Source organism: Gorilla gorilla, chromosome 20, assembly GCF_029281585.2.
Source record: "Gorilla gorilla gorilla isolate KB3781 chromosome 20, NHGRI_mGorGor1-v2.1_pri, whole genome shotgun sequence".
In the NCBI taxonomy this organism is placed as follows: Eukaryota; Metazoa; Chordata; class Mammalia; order Primates; family Hominidae; genus Gorilla; species Gorilla gorilla.
This window is the reverse complement of record NC_073244.2, coordinates 8,315,643-8,333,195: the sequence shown is the minus strand read 5'-3', so window position 1 is coordinate 8,333,195 and position 17,553 is coordinate 8,315,643. Positions and strand designations below refer to the sequence as shown.

The window sequence follows — 17,553 nt, the reverse complement described above, 5'->3', positions numbered from 1 at the left end:
CTGGGTAAGACCTCGTCTCTACAAAAAATACAAAAGTTAACCCGGCGTGGTGGCTCATGCCTGTAATCCCAGCACTTTGGGAGGCTGAGGCAGGCGGATCACGAGGTCAAGCGATCGAGACCAGCCTGACCAACATGGAGAAACCCTGTCTCTACTAAAAATGCAAAATTAGCTGGGCATGGCGGTGCATGCCTGTAATCCCAGCTACTCGGGAGGCTGAGGCAGGAGAATCGCTTGAACCTGGGAGGCGGAGGTTGCAGTGAGCTGAGTTCTTGCCACTGCACTCCAGTCTGGGTGACAGACCTAGACCCGGTCTCAAAAAAAAAAAAAAAAAAAAAAAAAATCAGGCTGGGTGTGGTGGCTCACACCTGTAATCCCAGCTACTCGGGAGGCTGAGGCAGGAGAATCTCCTGAACCCAGGAGGCGGAGGTTGCAGTGAGCCGAGATCCACCATTGTACTCCAGCCTGGGCAACAAGAGCCAAACTCCATCTTGAGAAAAAAAAAATTAGCCGGACATGGTGGTGGGTGCCTGTAATCCCAGCTACTCTGGAGGCCAAGGCAGTAGAATCACTTGAGCCCAGGAGACTGAGGCTGCAGTGAGCTGAGATTGCACCATTGCACTCCAGCCTGGGAAACAGAGCGAGACCCTGTCTCCAAAAAAAAAAAAAGACACACAGAACAGGTCATGTATTGATCAGATAAAGGAAAGTTTCCTGAAACTCAAAGGAAACTAACCCTGCAAAAATGTTCTCTAGAAGCAATGATTTGTATTCGCAAACTCAGTTTTTGTGGTGACTTCACAGAACAGAACTACCACAAATAATGAGAATCGAATCAACTGTGGATATATATGTATGTGTATATATGTGTGTGTGTATATATATTCTTTGTGACTACGAAAGGAATATAACTGGCTGGGCGCGATGGCTCACGCTTATAATCCCAGCACTTTGGGGGGCCAAGGTGGGTGGATCACTTGAGGTCAGGAGTTTGAGACCAGCCTGGCCATGTTGGTGAAACCCCGTCTCTACTGAAAATACAAAAATTAGCCAAGAGTGGTGGTGCATGCCTGTAATGCCAGCTACTTGGGAGTCTGAGGCAGGAGAATTGCTTGACCCCAGGAGGCAGAGGTTGCAGTGAGCAGAGATCACGCCATTGCACTCCATCCTGGGTGACAAAATGACACCTGTCTCAAAAAAATAAATAAATAAATAAAAAGGAAAGAGAGAGAAGAAAGAAAGAAAAAAGAGAGAGAAAGAAAGGAAGGAAGAAAGAAAAGAGAAAGAGAAAGAAAGAAGAGGAAAGAAAGCTATATAACTTCATTTTACAGAATCTGAGAATCACATAAGGAGAGGAAAATCATCCACAATCCCAGCACTTTATCCTTTCCCCAGATATCTACACACACACTCTTATTTTTAAAAATTGAGGTTCTACAACATGGTTTGATCATCTGCCTTTAAACCCATTTTTGCTGGCCAGGTGCCGTGGCACACACCTGTCATCCAGCACTTTAGGAGGCCAAGGTGGGAGGATCGCTTGGGCCCAGGAGTTTGAGACCAGCCTGGGCAACATGGCAAAACCCCATCTCTACAGGAATAAAAATTAGCTGGGTGTGGTGGCATGTGGCTGTAGTCTCAGCTACTCAGGAGGCTGAGGAGGGAGGATCGCTTGAGCCCAGGAGGTTGAGGCTGCAGTGAGCTGTGATCACGCCATTGCACTCCAGCCTGGGTAACAGACCCTATCTCAAAAAAAACAAAAACAAAAACAAAAAAACATGGTGCCCATCGGTGGCAAGGATGATGAAAATAATGCAGTGTGCTCATGAAAAGCATTATTTCCAGCCACCTAAAAGTAAGCCTGAGAGGCCGGGTGTGGGGGTTCATGACTGTAATCCCAGCACTTTCGGAGGCCGAGGTGGGCGGATCACGAGGTCAGGAGATCAAGGCCATCCTGGCTAACACGGTGAAACCCACCCTCTACTAAAAACACAAAAAATTACCCAGGCGTGGTGGCCCGTGCCTGTAGTCCCAGCTACTTGAGAGGCTGAGGCAGGAGAATCGCTTGTACCCAGGAGGCAGAGGTTGCAGTGAGCCAAGATCGCGCTACTGCACTCCAGCCTGGGCGACAGAGTGAGACTCTGTCTCAAAGAGAAAAAAAGTAAGCCTGAGAGAGAAATGCACCGAGTCACCCCATCAGAATAAGGAGCTGTGGTTCCCTGGTCAAGGGCCATGGCCTGGGGCAGGGTCAAAGTCCTGTGGGTTCTGAGGCTGACCCGGGGCTGCAGGTGAGGTGGCCCCAGCATCCTCGTTCACTGTCCTGATTTCATGGATCAGGAGCTGGGGTCACACTGGGCTGGCCTGGGCACATCGCACTTACTCAGAGTTTGTGACGGGTCAGAAGTCTAACTTCCCGTCTTTCTCTATCACGGTCCTGAAACGGTGCTACAACTGCATTCGCTGACCCGGCCAGATGGAGCCTCTGAGTCTTTTGTGAGTGCAGGTGCCTTTGGGCAGGAGGAGGAAAAGTCCTGAAGCCCCTCGTTTCTTGAGTCTTTGTATGTTTACTAGCAGGACCTTGCTTTACGTGCAGGACTGGGTGGAGGCTCTCGCTCCTGCATGCATGTGTGCATGCACGTGTGTGTGTGTCTGTGTGTGCACATGTGTGTCTGTGTGCACACATGTGTGTGCGTGTATGTGCACGTATGTGTGTGCACGTGTCTGTGCATGCAAACGTGTGCACGTGTGTGCACATGTGTGTCTGTACGCACATGTGTGTGCGTGTATGTGCACGTCTGTGTGTGCACGTGTCTGTGCATGCAAATGTGTGTGCACGTGTGTGCACACGTGTGTCTGTGTGTGCATGTGTGTGTACATGCAAATGTGTGTGCACGTGTCTTGTGTGTACGCGTGTGTGCGCGTCTGTGTGTGCATGTGCGTGAGCGTGCAGTACACGTGTGTGCATGTGTGTGCATGTGTCTGAGTGTTCCTGTGTGCACGTGTGTGCGTGTGTCTATGTGTGCGTGCATATGTGTGTGAGTGTGCGTGTGTCTGTGTGTGCGTGTGTGTGTGTGTGTAGAGGTGGGAGGGGAGGCAGCCCCCTGGATGTCTCTAGGTCACTAAGAGGTCAGGGATCTCACACGGAGTGATTCTGCCCCCCAGGGGACCCTGGGCAGTGTCTGGGGACATTTGTGGCCAACACATCTGGGGGGTGCTCCTGGCATGGAGCAGGTGGATGCCAGGGACGCAGCTCAGCACCCTGCAGAGCCCAGGATGCTCCCGCCCCGGAGAACAATCCGGCGCTGGTGTCCGTAATGCTGGGTGGGAGGAGAGACCCTGGCTTAGGAGAAGGTGACCTCAGTCACCGCCTTCCTGCAGCTGAGACCCGGGAGCCTCTGGGAAAGCCTGGACTCGGCCTCCCCAGCTGGGCTGCAAGGTGAGGAGGCTTCCCGCCGACCTCAGCCTCCTTGGCCTCCAATGCAGCCCCGGGGCGCAGGGCTGCTGAGAAAGTGTCGTGTGTGGGTGGCCCGGACTCCAGCCCAGGAGCAGCAGCCATGTGGCTCTTCTTTGTGTCGGTGGAAAAAAACCCATTGGTTTGTGGAAATAGCAAATGTTTGTGACGGAAGAGGGGCCTGGCCGGCTTCAGAGACCACAGGAGCCCTTCAAGGCAAGAGGGAAACAGCCTTGGCCACGTGAACCCGGCCCAGCCCGGCCTCGAGCAGCTCAGGAAGTTGGGCCTGGGTTGGGCCCGGTGCAGGGGCGTCTGCTGACCTCGCCGGGCAAGCCCACTGCAGGGTGAGCCCCGCTACGCAGGACGGGGCCTCCCCTAGAGCTGACAGTGGTGCAGCTCCTGGCTTCTCCAAGTGGGGCTGGCGGCTCAGCAGCAGAGCAGTGGTGGCCTAACCGGGAGACACAGAACCTGGCATCTGGGCTCATTGTGCGCAAGTCCCGGCCGCATGACCTCGGCCGGTGTAGACGCTCAGCAAGGCAGGGGCCTTTGCCTGCCTCGGGCCTCCTTGTCCACGAAATAGGAGGCTGCCGCGAAGCTGGAGGGGGCAGATCGCTGCCTGGATCTCCCTCCAGACCTTAGTGGGAGTCAGGAAAGACCACGGAAGGTGGTCCCCGTGGGCCCCCCCCTCACGATCCGTGCACTCTGCATTGGAGACGGATGCGGGGCCTGGCTCTATGCAGGGTCCGGCTTGGAACAGAGGATTCCGTTCCATGGAAAACCGCAGCTCCAAAGGCCCCAACCGCCCCGACCCCCGGAGACCAATCACCGGGCCCTGGAGCCGTTCTTTCCTTCCTATTGACCTCCTGGCCCTGGGCGGCTCACATGAGACCCCCGGCCTTCCTGCCCCCCATATACCTGTCACTTCCTCCATTCGGGGTTAATTGGTTTGTCCCCAGTTTCCACTTTCCACCTCTCCCTTTGCCCGGCACGTGGCTTACATAAAAGTAGAAATCAGAGATGGAAAAACACCGAAGTATTCCATGGGAAGGCGCCGTGCCTGGGTATTTTTGTTTTTCTTGCACTGGTGTGTCTGATGGACTGGACTTTGACTGTGGGGTTGGGGCTCTCTTGTTCTGAAATGGAATAACACAAGTTTCTAGAAGATAATTTGCCCTGTTGTCCAGCAGGAGAAGCATCCAGGTCTTTTCCGCACGGATCGGTGGTAAAGAATAAAGTGGATTCTGCCCCCGTTTTCTCCGGAGGGCACGGCCGTTTCGAATTCCCATGCCTCATTTTTGGGGACAGCAACGTCGTTCTCCGATAAAAGCTGGAGGTAGCTCTGTGAGTTCCTTGTAAGTAAAAAATATGTAACCATGCTTTTCTCTTTGTCTCTCCTTTTTTAAACAGGGTGTACAGCAAGCCGTGATTCCTGGGAAAACTAAAAAAGGTATGTGGCATTTTCTCTTACTTCATGAGGTTGGAATCTCTTGTTTTTTAGAAAAAGGAACAAACAAGCCCCAGTCTTTTATGTGTGCCTGACACATTGGGAGGTTGAGTCATCCCATAAAAGGGCTCCGGGCTCAGAGCCAGGAAACCTGAGTTCAAATCCCAGACCCCGTTTTACCAGCTCTGCCCCGTTTGGGTGGGTTCCTGTCAACTGTCTGCAGTGGAGATGACGTTCTCCGTTTTGCAGGAAGGTTGCAAAGATTAAACAAGGATATAGATACAAAAATATAAAAATGGCCAGGTGCAGTGGCTCACACCTGTAATCCCAGCACTTTGGGAGGCTGAGGCAGGTGGGTCACCTGAGGTCAGGTGTTTGAGACCAGGCTGACCAACATAGCGAAACCCCGTCTCTACCAAAAATACAAAAATTAGCAGGGCATGGTGGCAGGTGCCTGTAATCCCAGCTACTCTGGAAGCTAAGGCAGGAGAATCGCTTGAACCTGGGAGATGGAGGTTGCAGTGAGCTGAGATCATGCCACTGTACACCAGCCTGGGCAATAGAGTGAGACTCTGTCTCAAAAAATATATATATATATATAGCATATATATTTTATACACACATATACCTATATATATGTATACACAGTGGCGTGCACCTGTAGTCCCAGCTACTCCGGAGGCTGAGGCAAGAGGATTGCTTGAACCCAGGAGTTTGAGGTTGCAGTGGGCTATGATTGCACCACTGTACTCCAGCCTAGGTGACAGAGCGAGACCCAGTCTCTTAAAAAATATACCCAGTGTGGTGGCACGTGCCTGTCATCCTAGCATTTTGGGAGGCTGAGGCAGAAGGATCACTTGAGCCCAGGAGGTGGAGGCTACTGTGAGCTGTGATTGTGATTGCACCATGGGACTCCACGCTGGGCAACAGAGTGAGACCAGGTCTCTAAAGAAAAGAAAAAAATATATATATTATATATTATATTATATTATAGTTCACTGCTGTAATATACTGTTATATCATAGCTCACTGCAGTCTCGAACTCCTGGGTTCAAGCAGTCCTTTTGCCTCAGCCTCCTGAGTAGCTGGGACTGTAGGTGCATGCCACTGTGTATACATATATACATATAATATATTACATATATGTAATATATTATATATTACATATAATATATTACATACAATGTGTACAGTATGCAATATTAAATATAATATGTACATGTATGCAATATTACATATAATATGTACATGTATGTTATATATTATATATGTGTACATGCATGTGATATAATATATATTACACATGATATGTACATATATATGATATGTTATATGCAATATGTACATATATGTAATATGTTGCATGTAATGTGTACATATATGTAATATAGTACATATGTGTACATGCATGTAATATAACATATTACATGCAATATGTACATGTATGTGATATGATATATCGCGTGTAACATGTGCACATATGTAATATGATATATTGCATGTAACATGTACATATATGTAATATGATATAGTACATGTAGTATACATATATGTAACATGAGATATTACATATAAAATATATATTGCATATAATACATAACATAATATGTAACATATTGCATATAAAATATATATTACATATATACATATATATATGCTCAGCACCATGCTGGCATGTAAGTCAGTATCTAAGAGATGTGAGCAGAACCTGAAACCATCGCTGATCTGTTTCATTCGCGTTTTTCTAGGAATTTGTCCATTTCGTGTAGATTACCTAATTGGGTGTCGCACACTGGTTCATACTGCTACGGTGTTCTCTGATAATGCCTTTTATTTCCATAAAGTTGGTAGTAATGTCCTCCTTTCGTTTCTGCGTGTAGTTATCTGCATCTTATTTCCTCTTTTTTTTTTTTTTTTTGGTTTTGCTTTTGGTCAGCCCCGCTAGAGGTTTGTCAATCTCCTAGCTCTTTTCAAAGAACCAACTTTTGGTTTCGTCGACTCGTCAGTTTTTCTCATCTCTGTCTCGTTTATCGCTGCTCTGATCTTTACAATTTCCTTCCTCCTGCTGGCTTGGGGCTGCCTTCGTTCGTCCTTTTCTGGTTCCTTAAGGCAGCAGTCCTCAACCTTTTTGGCCCCAGGGAGTGGATTCGTGGAAGACAGTTTTTCCACAGACAGTGGGGAGGTGGGGGGGGGGGGGGGAGCCGGGAGGATGGTTTGGGGACGATTCAAATGCATTACTTTTTTTGTGCACTTTATTTCTGTTATTATGACATTGTAATATATAATAAAATAATTCCACAGCTCACCATAATGTGGGATCACTGGGAGCCCGGAGCTTGTTTCCTGCAACTAGATGGTCCCTGGGCTGGGTGTGGTGGCTCACGCCTATAACCCCAGCACTTTGGGAGGCTGAGGCGGGTGGATCACTTGAGGTCAGGAGTTCGAGACTAGCCTGACCAACATGATGAAACCTCATCTCTACTAAAAATACAAAAATTAGCCAGGCGTGGTGGTGGGCACCTGTAGTCCCAGCTACTTGGGAGGCTGAGGTAGGAGAATCGCTTGAACCCGGGAGGCGGAGGTTGTAGTGAGCCGAGATCGCACCATTGTACTCCAGCCTCGGCAACAGAGCGAGACTCTGTCTCAATAACAAACAAACAAATAAAAACTAGATGGTCCCATCTGGAGGTGATGAGAGACAGTGACAGATCATCAGGCATTAGATTATTTCTGTTTGCTTGTTTTGAGACAGAGTCTCTCTCTGTTGCCCAGTCTGGAGTGCAGTGGCATGATCTTAGCTTACTGCAAACTCCGCCTCCTGGGTTCAAGCAATTTCCGGCTGATTTTTTGTATTTTTTAGTAGAGATGGGGTTTCATCGTGTTGGCCAGTCGAGGCCATTAGGCATTAGATTCTCATAAGGAGCGTGCAACCAAGATCCCTCGCATGCACAGTTCACAATTGGGTTCACGCTTCTATGAGAATCTGATGCCACTGCTGATGTGATGGGAGGCGGAGCTCAGGCGGGAACGCAAGCGTTGGGGGGCAGCTGTGAACACAGAAGAAGCAGTCAGGTGCCATGGCTCAGGCCTGTAATCCCAGCACTTTGGGAGGTCAAGGTGGGTGGATTCCCTGAGGTCAGGAGCTCGAGACCAGACTGGCCAACATGGCAAAACCTCATCTCTACTGAAAATAAAAAAAATTAGCCGGGCGTGGTGACGCATGCCTGTAATCCCAGCTACTTGGGAGGCTGAGGCAGAAAACTCACTTGAGCCCAGGAGGCAGAGGTTGCAGTGAGCTGAGATTGTGCCGTTGCACTCCAGCCTGGGGGCCAGAGCGAGACTGTCTCAAAATATGTGTGCGTATATATATATTTTTTAAATATATATTTTATTTATAAATATGTATATATGTTTTATATATTTATAAATATATATTTGTTTATATATTTATAAATACATATTTATATATTATAGATAATAGATAAATATATATTAATAAATATATTTTTATATAAATAATAAAAGATTGTATGAAAATATAATTTGCCGGCATGGCAGGGCTTTTTGGCGTTCCCTAGATTTTGCCCCCAAGGTGAGTGCCGCATGGCCTCACCCTAGTCCTGGCCCCCACACAAATGACACTCAGGATGACGACGAAGACAGTGATGATTTAAAACCTGGCCGACGGCTGAGGGGTCGCATGTGCCCGTGGTGTCTGGTCTGGATCCTTTTACGTCCTTCTCCATGAATATATTCTCCGTGGAGAAGTCCCTGCCCTCTCTCCTGTTTTCTGACTGGGAGACCAGACCTCCTTTGCTGGAGGTCAGACGGCCAGGGTGAGGTCCCTGGAGCCCGCCCTGAGCCCGGTCCTCTGGGACACACAAGTGCTGGCTGATGGCAGCGTGGCTGGACGGCAGGTGGCACGGAGCTGCCTGGGCAGGGCTCAGGTGTCTCCAGGCCGCAAGCTCAAGCTGCCAGCCACGTGGCCACGTGCCGTGGGGATTAGGTCCCTATGCTGCAGCATCTGCTGGGAGGGATGACAAGAGACTCCAGCAATGACATCAGGCAGCTCTCGTCGGGCCCTGGCTAAGTCCCCTGGCCTTGTTCCCAGCAGCCGGGCCATCCCCACCACTGACGCCTCCCTGGTCCTCAGCTCCCCCTACTCAGCGACTCAGCAGATATCTCTCCCGTGCCCCCTGCAGGCCAGGTCCACTGCTCCAATTCCTTTAGTTCTCCTAGGATCCCTGGGGAGCAGGGCTCATTGTCCCCGTTTTATAGGTGGGGAAACTGAGGCTTGGCAACCAAAAGATGTGGCAAGGCCTGGGGGCTGGCCAGAGGCAGAGCGGGATTGGAGTCACGAGACTCGCCACAGAGCAGCTGGTGGTCCCTCAGGCTGTGTAGGCCACCTGCTCATCTGCACAAGCCCCTCAGAGCCCAGCAGGGCCATGGTCACTCTCCCTGGGGGACAGTCACAGAAGCTGGGGCTTGGTGAGGAGGTGAGCAGAGGTGGCCGGGAGCGGTGGCTCCTGCCTGTAATCGCAGCACTTTGGGAGGCTGAGGTGGGCGGAGATCACTTGAGGTCAGGAGTTCAAGGCCAGCCTGAACAACATGGTGAAACCGCGACTCTACCAAAAAATAAAAAAATTAGCCGGGCTTGGTGTTGGATGCCTGTTATCCCAGCTACTAGCTACTCAGGAGGCTGAGGCAGGAGAATCGCTTGAACCCGGGAGGCGGAGGTTGCAGTGAGCCGAGGTTGCGCCACTGCACTCCAGCCTCGGCGACAGAGCAAGACTCCGTCTCAAAATAAGCCAGCAAGGAGGGTCGCCACGGGGGCTGGATGAGAGAGTGCCTCCCAGCCGCTCCTTCTCCTGCATTCTACCCACTTCCTGTGAGCCGGTCTCAACCCAAACACTCTTTCCCCATCCCGCAGGGATTCTGAGAATCAGGGCACCCCAGACCCAAGGCAGCCACGTTTCCCTTTTCCACTGAGAGCGGCAAGAGGCCTCGGTACTTCCTGGGGCAGCCCAGGACTTGGCCGTGTTTCTGCATTAGCAAGAAAAGGCGTAATGGAATTTGGATAGACAAGAAAAGGGGATGTAAGCGTGAGCAAAACCACACACTCCGTTTCATTGTTAGAAATTCCATGCGTGTCATCAAAACCTCATCTTGGGACAGAGGCCAAGACGAACTCACTGTCACAAGGAACTTTGTGCACAACAAGTGTGCTGGTTCCCCTGTCACCCCCGCCCTCACCCCCGGCCTGCTGGCTGACCCCAGACACAGCAGCCTTGTGGTTCCTCCCTCCTGGTCAGCTGGTGCCTAGTGCCTGGTAGCTGCAGCAGTGGTAGCTGCAGTGGTGTCTCTCCAGAAGGTTCTGGGGGAGAGACTGAAATTCCCATGCTTAGCCTTACAGTGCCACGGCCCCGTGCAAACCTCCAGATGAAAACGCAGCCCCGGCCAGTGCGGTGGCTCACGTCTGTCATCCCAGCACTTTGGGAGGCCAAGACACGTGGATCACAAGGTCAGGAGTTCAAGACCAGCCTGGCCAAGATAGTGAAACCCCGTCTCTACTAAAAATACAAAAATTAGCCGGGTGCGGTGGCGGGCGCCTGTAATCTCAGCTACTCAGGAGGCTGAGGCAGAGAATTGCTTGAACCCAGGGGGTGGAGGTTGCAGTGAGCCGAGATCCGCCACTGCACTCCAACCTGGGTGACAGAGTGAGACTCCATCTAAAAGAAAAAAAAAAAACAACACAGCCCTGTTGAAGCCCTCCGTCCATGTCCTCCTCCACCTCCACCCCCACGGCTGCCATTTTTGCTGAAACGTACATCCTGGACTTGCTTTCTTGCCGTTTGCTGTGTTTGAGCGTTGAGCGTTGAGCCAGACACAGTTGGGTTGTCACAGGAGTCAGGGTTCTCTCCGGGGGTCCTGACAGTTTGCTGCCAAACCTTCATGTCCAGACCTAGTGTCCCCCCTGGGGTCCCTCGGGTCTGCAGTTGCCTTGGCATTGAGGATTCAAGGTGTGTGGCAGGAACAAGGACCCAGGAAACCCTTTGGTGGCCTCAGCCTGCCCAGCTTTGTCACTTGAACCTGTCGGGATGCAAACAACATGCACAGTTCACGAGAAAGCCGCTCCTGGCTGGAACATCCCCTCGACCAGGGTCTCTGGGTCTCCACATCTCTGACGTTAGGGTCAGATTATTCTTGAGATGGGGTTGTCGCTGTTTGTTTGTTTGTTTTGTTTTGTTTTGTTTTTTGAGACAGAATCTTGCTCTGTCACCCAGGCTGGAGTGCAGTGGCATGATCTCAGCTCACTGCCACCTCCACCTCCTAGGTTCAAGCGATTCTTCTGCCTCAGCCTCCCAAGTAGCTGGAATTTCAGACAGGCGCCACCACCCCTGGCTACTTTTTGTATTTTTAGTGGAGATGGGGTTTCACCATGTTGCCCAGGCTGGTCTTGAACTCCTGACCTCAAATGATCCACCCGCTTTGGCCTCCTAAAGTGCCAGAACTACAGGCGTGAGCCACCGCGCTGGCCATCCCGGGCACTGCAGGGCACTGAGCAGCATCCCTGGCCTCCACCCACTCCATGCCAGGAGCACCCCCAAGTCATAACAACCACAAATGTCCCCTGACATCATCCAGTGTCTCCTAGGAGGGGGTCACGGTCCCCTGTAGTTGAGACCCCTCCCTTAGACTTAGCTCTTCACAGCGGCAAGTCTCTAAAACTTAAATTCATCCCATTATTTGCTATTGGGTTTTTTTTTTTCTTTTTTTCTTTTTTTTTTTTTTTTTTTTGAGACAGAGTCTCACTCTGCACCCAGGCTGGAGTGTAGTGGCACGATCTCGGCTCACTGCGACCTCCGCCATGTGGGTTCAAGCGATTCTTCTGCCTCAGCCTCCCAAGTAGCTGGAATTTCAGACGAGCGCCACCACACCCGGCTAATTTTTGTATTTTTAGTAGAGATGGGGTTTCACCACATTGGCCAGGCTGGTATCGAACTCCTGACCTCAAGTGAGCCACACATCTCAGCCACCCAAAGTGCTGGGATTACAGGTGTGAGCCACTGGGCCTGGCTAGGTTTTGTTTTTTTTCTTTTTCCAGACAGAGCCTCGCTCTGTCGCCCGGGCTGGAATGCAATGGTGCGATCTCAACCCACTGCAACCTCCGCCTCCTGAGTTCACGCCATTCTCCTGCCTTAGCCTCCCGAGTAGCTGGGATTACAGGCGCCCGCCACCACACCCAGCGAATTTCTTTTGTATTTTAGTAGAGACCAGGTTTCACCGCGTTGCCCAGGCTGGTCTCGAACTCCTGAGCTCAGGCAATCCGCCCTCCTCGGCCTCCCAAAGTGCTGGGATTCCAGGCGTGAGCCACCATACCTGGTTTTTGTTTTTTGTTTTTTGTTTTCCATTGTTAACATGAAAACATCCCTAATGATCCCTAGCCCTCAGGGAGAAGCTCCCTGGGCCTGTAATTTTCCGGGACTTTCTAACAACACCAGGGCTGGAGTGGGGTGGCCTTGGAGATGTCACACATGATACTGGTGACCTCTAGCCATTCTGATGACGTGACCTGGAGCCCACGGGCCACAGCAGAGAACCCCAGGCTCGAGGTCCATCCTTGTCCATGTGTGTGCCCGGACGGGCCGGCCCCTGCTGCAGAACCCAGAGGGGTGGGCACACCAAGCCATGTATGCCCATGCACAGCAGCAGCACCTGCTATGGATGGAGGTGGGGCAGGCACTCCACATCTGAGGGCTGCCTGGGCCTGGGAGCCTCTGTCCTGGGAAGGAGATCGGCCCTGGGAACAGAGTGGGTTCCAGGAAGTAACACCCTTTGTGAACTCCCTGCACCACGGCCTCCAGCCCCTTCCATCCAAGTGGCGTCTTTGGTACCCAGCGTCTGGGATGTGCTGGGGTTGGCAGAACAAAGGCCTCAAAGACATCCATGTCCTAATCCCTGGGAGCTGTGGCTGTGTCACCACACACGGGAAAAGGGACTCTGCAGGTGGGATTGAGTGAAGGACCCCCTGAGTCATGAGAGCACCACCGTGGATGATCCGGGGTGGGGGGGCACAGTGACCTCACAGGATCCTCACGAGAGGAGGCAGGAGGGTGAGAGTCAGAGAGAGACTGGAAGAGGCTGTGCTATGTCTGTGAAGGGGGAGGAAGGGTCCCGAGCCGAGGGATACGGGCACCTCTAGGCGACAGGCGGGAAAGAGATTCTCCCCTGGAGCCTCCAGGAGGGACCAGCCCTGCCCGTGCCTTGATTTTAACCCAGCGAGGCCCATGTTGGACTCTGAGCCCAGAGCTGTGAGATGAGAAACATGTGTCGTGTGCAGCAGCCACAGTGTCACAGGACACAGCGAACGTCCAGGGAGCTGCCAGTGTGCCGAGAAGGGGTTTTAGTGCAGTCTGGCTGTGCATAGATGGTTGCAATCAGGGGCTTCTCAGAGGGGATGACATCGGTGGGGCTTTGCAGGATGTGTAGGAGTTTTCTGGGCGGGGGGTGGGGGCTGAGTGGAGAAAGACCCACCTGTGCCGAGGTGGGAGGGCCCGGTACTGCCCTCTGGTCTCTTCCTAACCCTCCTGCCCTTCAGCTCCCGAGCACCACCGTCACGAGGCCGGCGCTGGCCCTTGCCCTGGCCCGGGGCCAGGGTGACAACATTTCCTCAGCCGGGAAGCCCAGAACTGGAGTGACAGGAGCCACGGGGTTCAGTGTCCTGGCCCGGCCCCGGTTCCCGGGCTTGCAAACTCTCACATGACCGTGGTCATCCCCCGCCCCCGCCGACCCCACCGCCGGGTGGACAGAGAGCAGCTTTTCTTTTCTCCTGCTCCCGTCACCGCGGCGACCAAACCCACACTGGCGGCGCGTCACCCTCTGTCATCGCGGCCTCTTTGTCTGAACAAGCCGGCTCATTCTTAGGCTCCAAGCTCCTGCCGAAGGCAGCGGCGGGACCTGCCCCACTGGTCTATTTTTCACTTTCTCGTGGGCACCTCATTCATTCCCTCTCTTTAGCCCCTTCTAAATATAGCTGCCCCGGGGACCGATTTAGCCTGAGAGCAAAGGGCCTGCACTGACAGGGACAGTCACAAGGCGCTATTTTCCAGCCAGGGTGCGGCCCTCCCTTCCGTGTGGCAGAGGCCCCCCCCCCCCGCAGCCCTGGGCCCCACGGCCCTGCCTTGAGGTCACAGAGCCACCAACGGTCAGAGCTGGCACGGAAGGTCCCACACACAGCCGCCCTCCCAGGCCCTGCTGGGCGACCTGGCCCTGGAGAGGCTGCAGGTGCAGGGTGGGTGCCCACCCTGGGTGCAGGGTCTCTGCATGCAGACCCTGGTTGCTGAGGGGGCCCTGGGGTTCTGTGGAGCGGGCAGCAGGTGTGGCCAGTCTCAGACCCGTCTCTTGTATTGAAGTTTCCATCTCAGTCGGGCTCCCCGGGCTCTGCGTGGGTCCCCTCTTTGGCGTCCTGGTGACAACATGGCAGGCCGTGGGGGGTCTGCATCCCAGCTGCCAGGGGACACATCAACACCTGATCGTTGTCCTGTGCCTTCTCACCCTGATGCCCTGTGTCCGCTCTCGAAGCTGTGTGCACCTTTCTTTTTCTTTTGTTTTGTTTTGTTTTTGAGGCAGAGTCTCGCTCCGTTGCCTAGGCTGGAGTGCAGTGGCGCGATTTTGGCTCACCGCAACTTTTACCTCCCGGGTTCAAGCAATTCTCCTGCCTCAGACTCCCGAGTAGTGGCATTACAGGTGTCCACCACCACTCACGGCTAATTTTTTTGTATTTTTAGTAGAGAGGGGGTTTCACCATGTTGGCCAGGCTGGTCTCAAACTCCTGATCTCAGGTGATCCACCCGCCTCAGCCTCCCAAAGTGCTGGTATTACAGGCATGAGCCACTGCACCTGGCCTTTTTTTTTTTTTTTTTTTTTTAAGACAGTTTCGCTCTTGTTGCTTAGGCTGGAGTATAGTGGCGCAATCTTGGCTCACTGCAACCTCTGCCTCCCAGGTTCAGGCAATTCTCCTGCCTCAGCCTCCTGAGTAGCTGGGATTACAGGCGTGCGCTACCATGCCCAGCTAATTTTGATTTTTTTTTTAGTAGAGATGGGGTTTCACTATGTTGACCAGGCTGGTCTCGAACCCCTGACGTCAAGTGATCCGCCCGCCTCGGTCTCCCAAAGTGCTGGAAATACAGGCATAAGCCACCGTGCCCGGCCTATGTGTGCACCTTTCTGCAGAGTCTAAACCAGGGTCCCCTAGGCACTGTAGACATGGCGGCCAGATTGTTCTCTGAGGTGGGCCTGTCCTGGGCACTGCAGGGTGCTGAGCAGCATCCCTGGCCTCCACCCACTCCGTGCCAGGAGCACCCCCCAGTTATGACAACCACAGATGTCGCCAGACAGCGCCCAGAGTCCCCTGGGGGGCGGAATTACCTCTAGGTGAAACCCCCAGGGATAGGGGATTCCACGGACCCCCAAGAGACTCTGCGTCCCATGATCCTCTGCTGTGCTGAGGTCCCAGGAGGCTGCACACAATGAAATCCACACCGAGCTGGGAGGGAGAGAGGAGGTGAATCCCAGGAGTTGGGGGTTCCCCTGGTTCACACCATCCATCCCGTTGGGAGCTTATTCTGGTGTGGGTAGGGATTGAACCCCATTTTCCCCAAATAATTAACTCAGGGTCTCCTCCCTCAGCACTGTGGACAGTGGGGTAAGATCCTTCTCTGGGGTGAGGCTGTGCTGGGCACTTACGGTTGCTGAGCAGCATCCCTGGCCTCCACCCACTCCATGCCAGGAGCTCCCCCAACCCTGACAACCACAGATGTCTCAGGCATCGCCCAGCGTTTCTTGGCGGGGCTGAATCACCCCCCCGCCCCCAATTAAGAGCCACTGTTGGCCCAGCACGGTGGCTCATGCCTAAAATCCCAGCACTTTGAGAGGCCAAGGTGGGCAGATCACCTGAGGTCAGGAGTTTGAGACCAACCTGGCCAACATGGTGAAACCCCATCTCTACTAAAAATGCAAAAATTAGCTGGGCGTGGTGGGGGTGGGGGGCGCCTGTAACCCCAGCTACTCAGGAGGCTGAGGCAGGAGAATCTCCTGAAGCCGGGAGGCGGAGGTTGCAGTGAGCCGAGATCGCGCCACTGCACACTGTCCTCAGGGGCTTCTGTGAGATGCACTGAGGTCCTCATGGCTCCCGGGGGTGCTCATGGCTGAGGCCCTCATGCCCACAGCAGGCGTGCAGATGTGCACATTGACGCAGGTGCCCGGGGACACAGCTCTCTGCAAACCCAGCTGCCCCAGCCACTGTACGAAGGCGACTTGTTCCTCACAGTGCCTCGGAGCCTTCTCTTCTCTCCCAAACTACTGTTCCGTTTTGTTTGGGTTTGGATCTTTTCCTCTCTAAACATAACACCCTGTCTCTCTTGTCTCTGAACACTGTGTTCTCAGAAGCAGTCATCCCTCCACGGGGAAGGGCTGACATTTCCACTCCAAGCATTGTCTCCCCTCCTGCCAAATCTGGTTGCTGGTTTTGTTGCTTGGGGTTTATTTTTCTTTCCTTTTTCGAGGCAGGCAGAGGTTTGAAGGGGTGAGAGGTGGGGGATTGCCAGACCCCCAGGAGGAAAGAGTCCAGGAGCTCTGCGAGCTATAAAGCTACTGGTTCTGGAAGTTTTAAAGCCAGATGAAGGTTGCTTCTGTTCTCACGTTGCTGCTGCAGGCCGGCCGCCCCTCCCGCCTTCAAGGCCACCTTCCCCCGGGGCTGACTCACCCCGGCACGCCGTGCCACACAAGGCTGGCTCTGCTTTGATGAGCAGACTGGAAAAGCGCAGCCGCCTCATTGTGGAGCTGCCTGGAAGCCGCCAGAGCCCGCTCTGAGCTGGAATTCGCTGAGCCTGACTTCCTGTGCCATCAGGAGAGCAAACGCACGCCGGCCTTAGGAGCCGGTTTACAGGAAGCAGCCGTGGGGGGACGGTTTGCTCGGCTCATGGAGAAGCAGCCACCCTCTGCACGGGTTTTAATGTTGCACCCTCATCTCAGAGCTGTGAAAAGAAAAATTGCAGGCCGGGAGCGGCGGTTCATGCCCGGGATCCTAGCACTTTGGGAGGCCGAGGCAGAGGGATTGCTTGAGCCCAGGAGTTTGAGACTGGCCTGAGCAATATAGTGAGGCCCCAGCTCTAAAAGAAAAAATATTAAAAATTAGCCGGGCATGGTGGTGCACACCTGTAGTCCCAGCTACTCAGAAGGCTGAGGTGGGAGGATCTCTGGAGGCCAGGAGGTCAAGGCTGCAGTGAGCTGTGATTGCACCACTGCACTCCAGCCTGGGTGACAGAGCAAGACCCTGTGTCAAAAAAAAAAGGAGGCCAGGCACGGCGTCTCATACATGGAATCCCAGGACTTTGGGAGGCCAAGGCGGGTGGATCACTTGAGATCAGGAGTTTGAGACCAGCCTGGCCAACATGGTGAAACCCTGTCTCTACAAAAAAATAAAAATAAAAAATTAGCCTGGTGTGGTGGTGGACGTCTGTAATCCCAGCTACTCGGGAGACTGAGGCAGGAGAATCACTTGAACCTGGGAGGCGGAGGTTGCAGTGAGCCAAGATGGCGTCATTGCACTCCAGCCTGGGCGACAGAGCGAGACTCTGCCTCAAAAACAAAACAAAAC

General features: G+C 53.0%; 1 protein-coding gene across 3 annotated transcripts in view; it reads left to right on the top strand.

Moving 5' to 3' along the window:
- Positions 1-17,553, top strand: part of GNG7 (G protein subunit gamma 7) — a 193,532-nt gene that overhangs the window by 146,269 nt on the left and 29,710 nt on the right. For all 3 annotated transcript variants that reach the window (XM_055371192.1, XM_055371189.1, XM_055371191.2), the window contains one exon: positions 4,859-4,898. The gene's annotated coding sequence lies outside the window, so the exon portion shown is untranslated. The remainder of the gene's footprint in view (positions 1-4,858; positions 4,899-17,553) is intronic.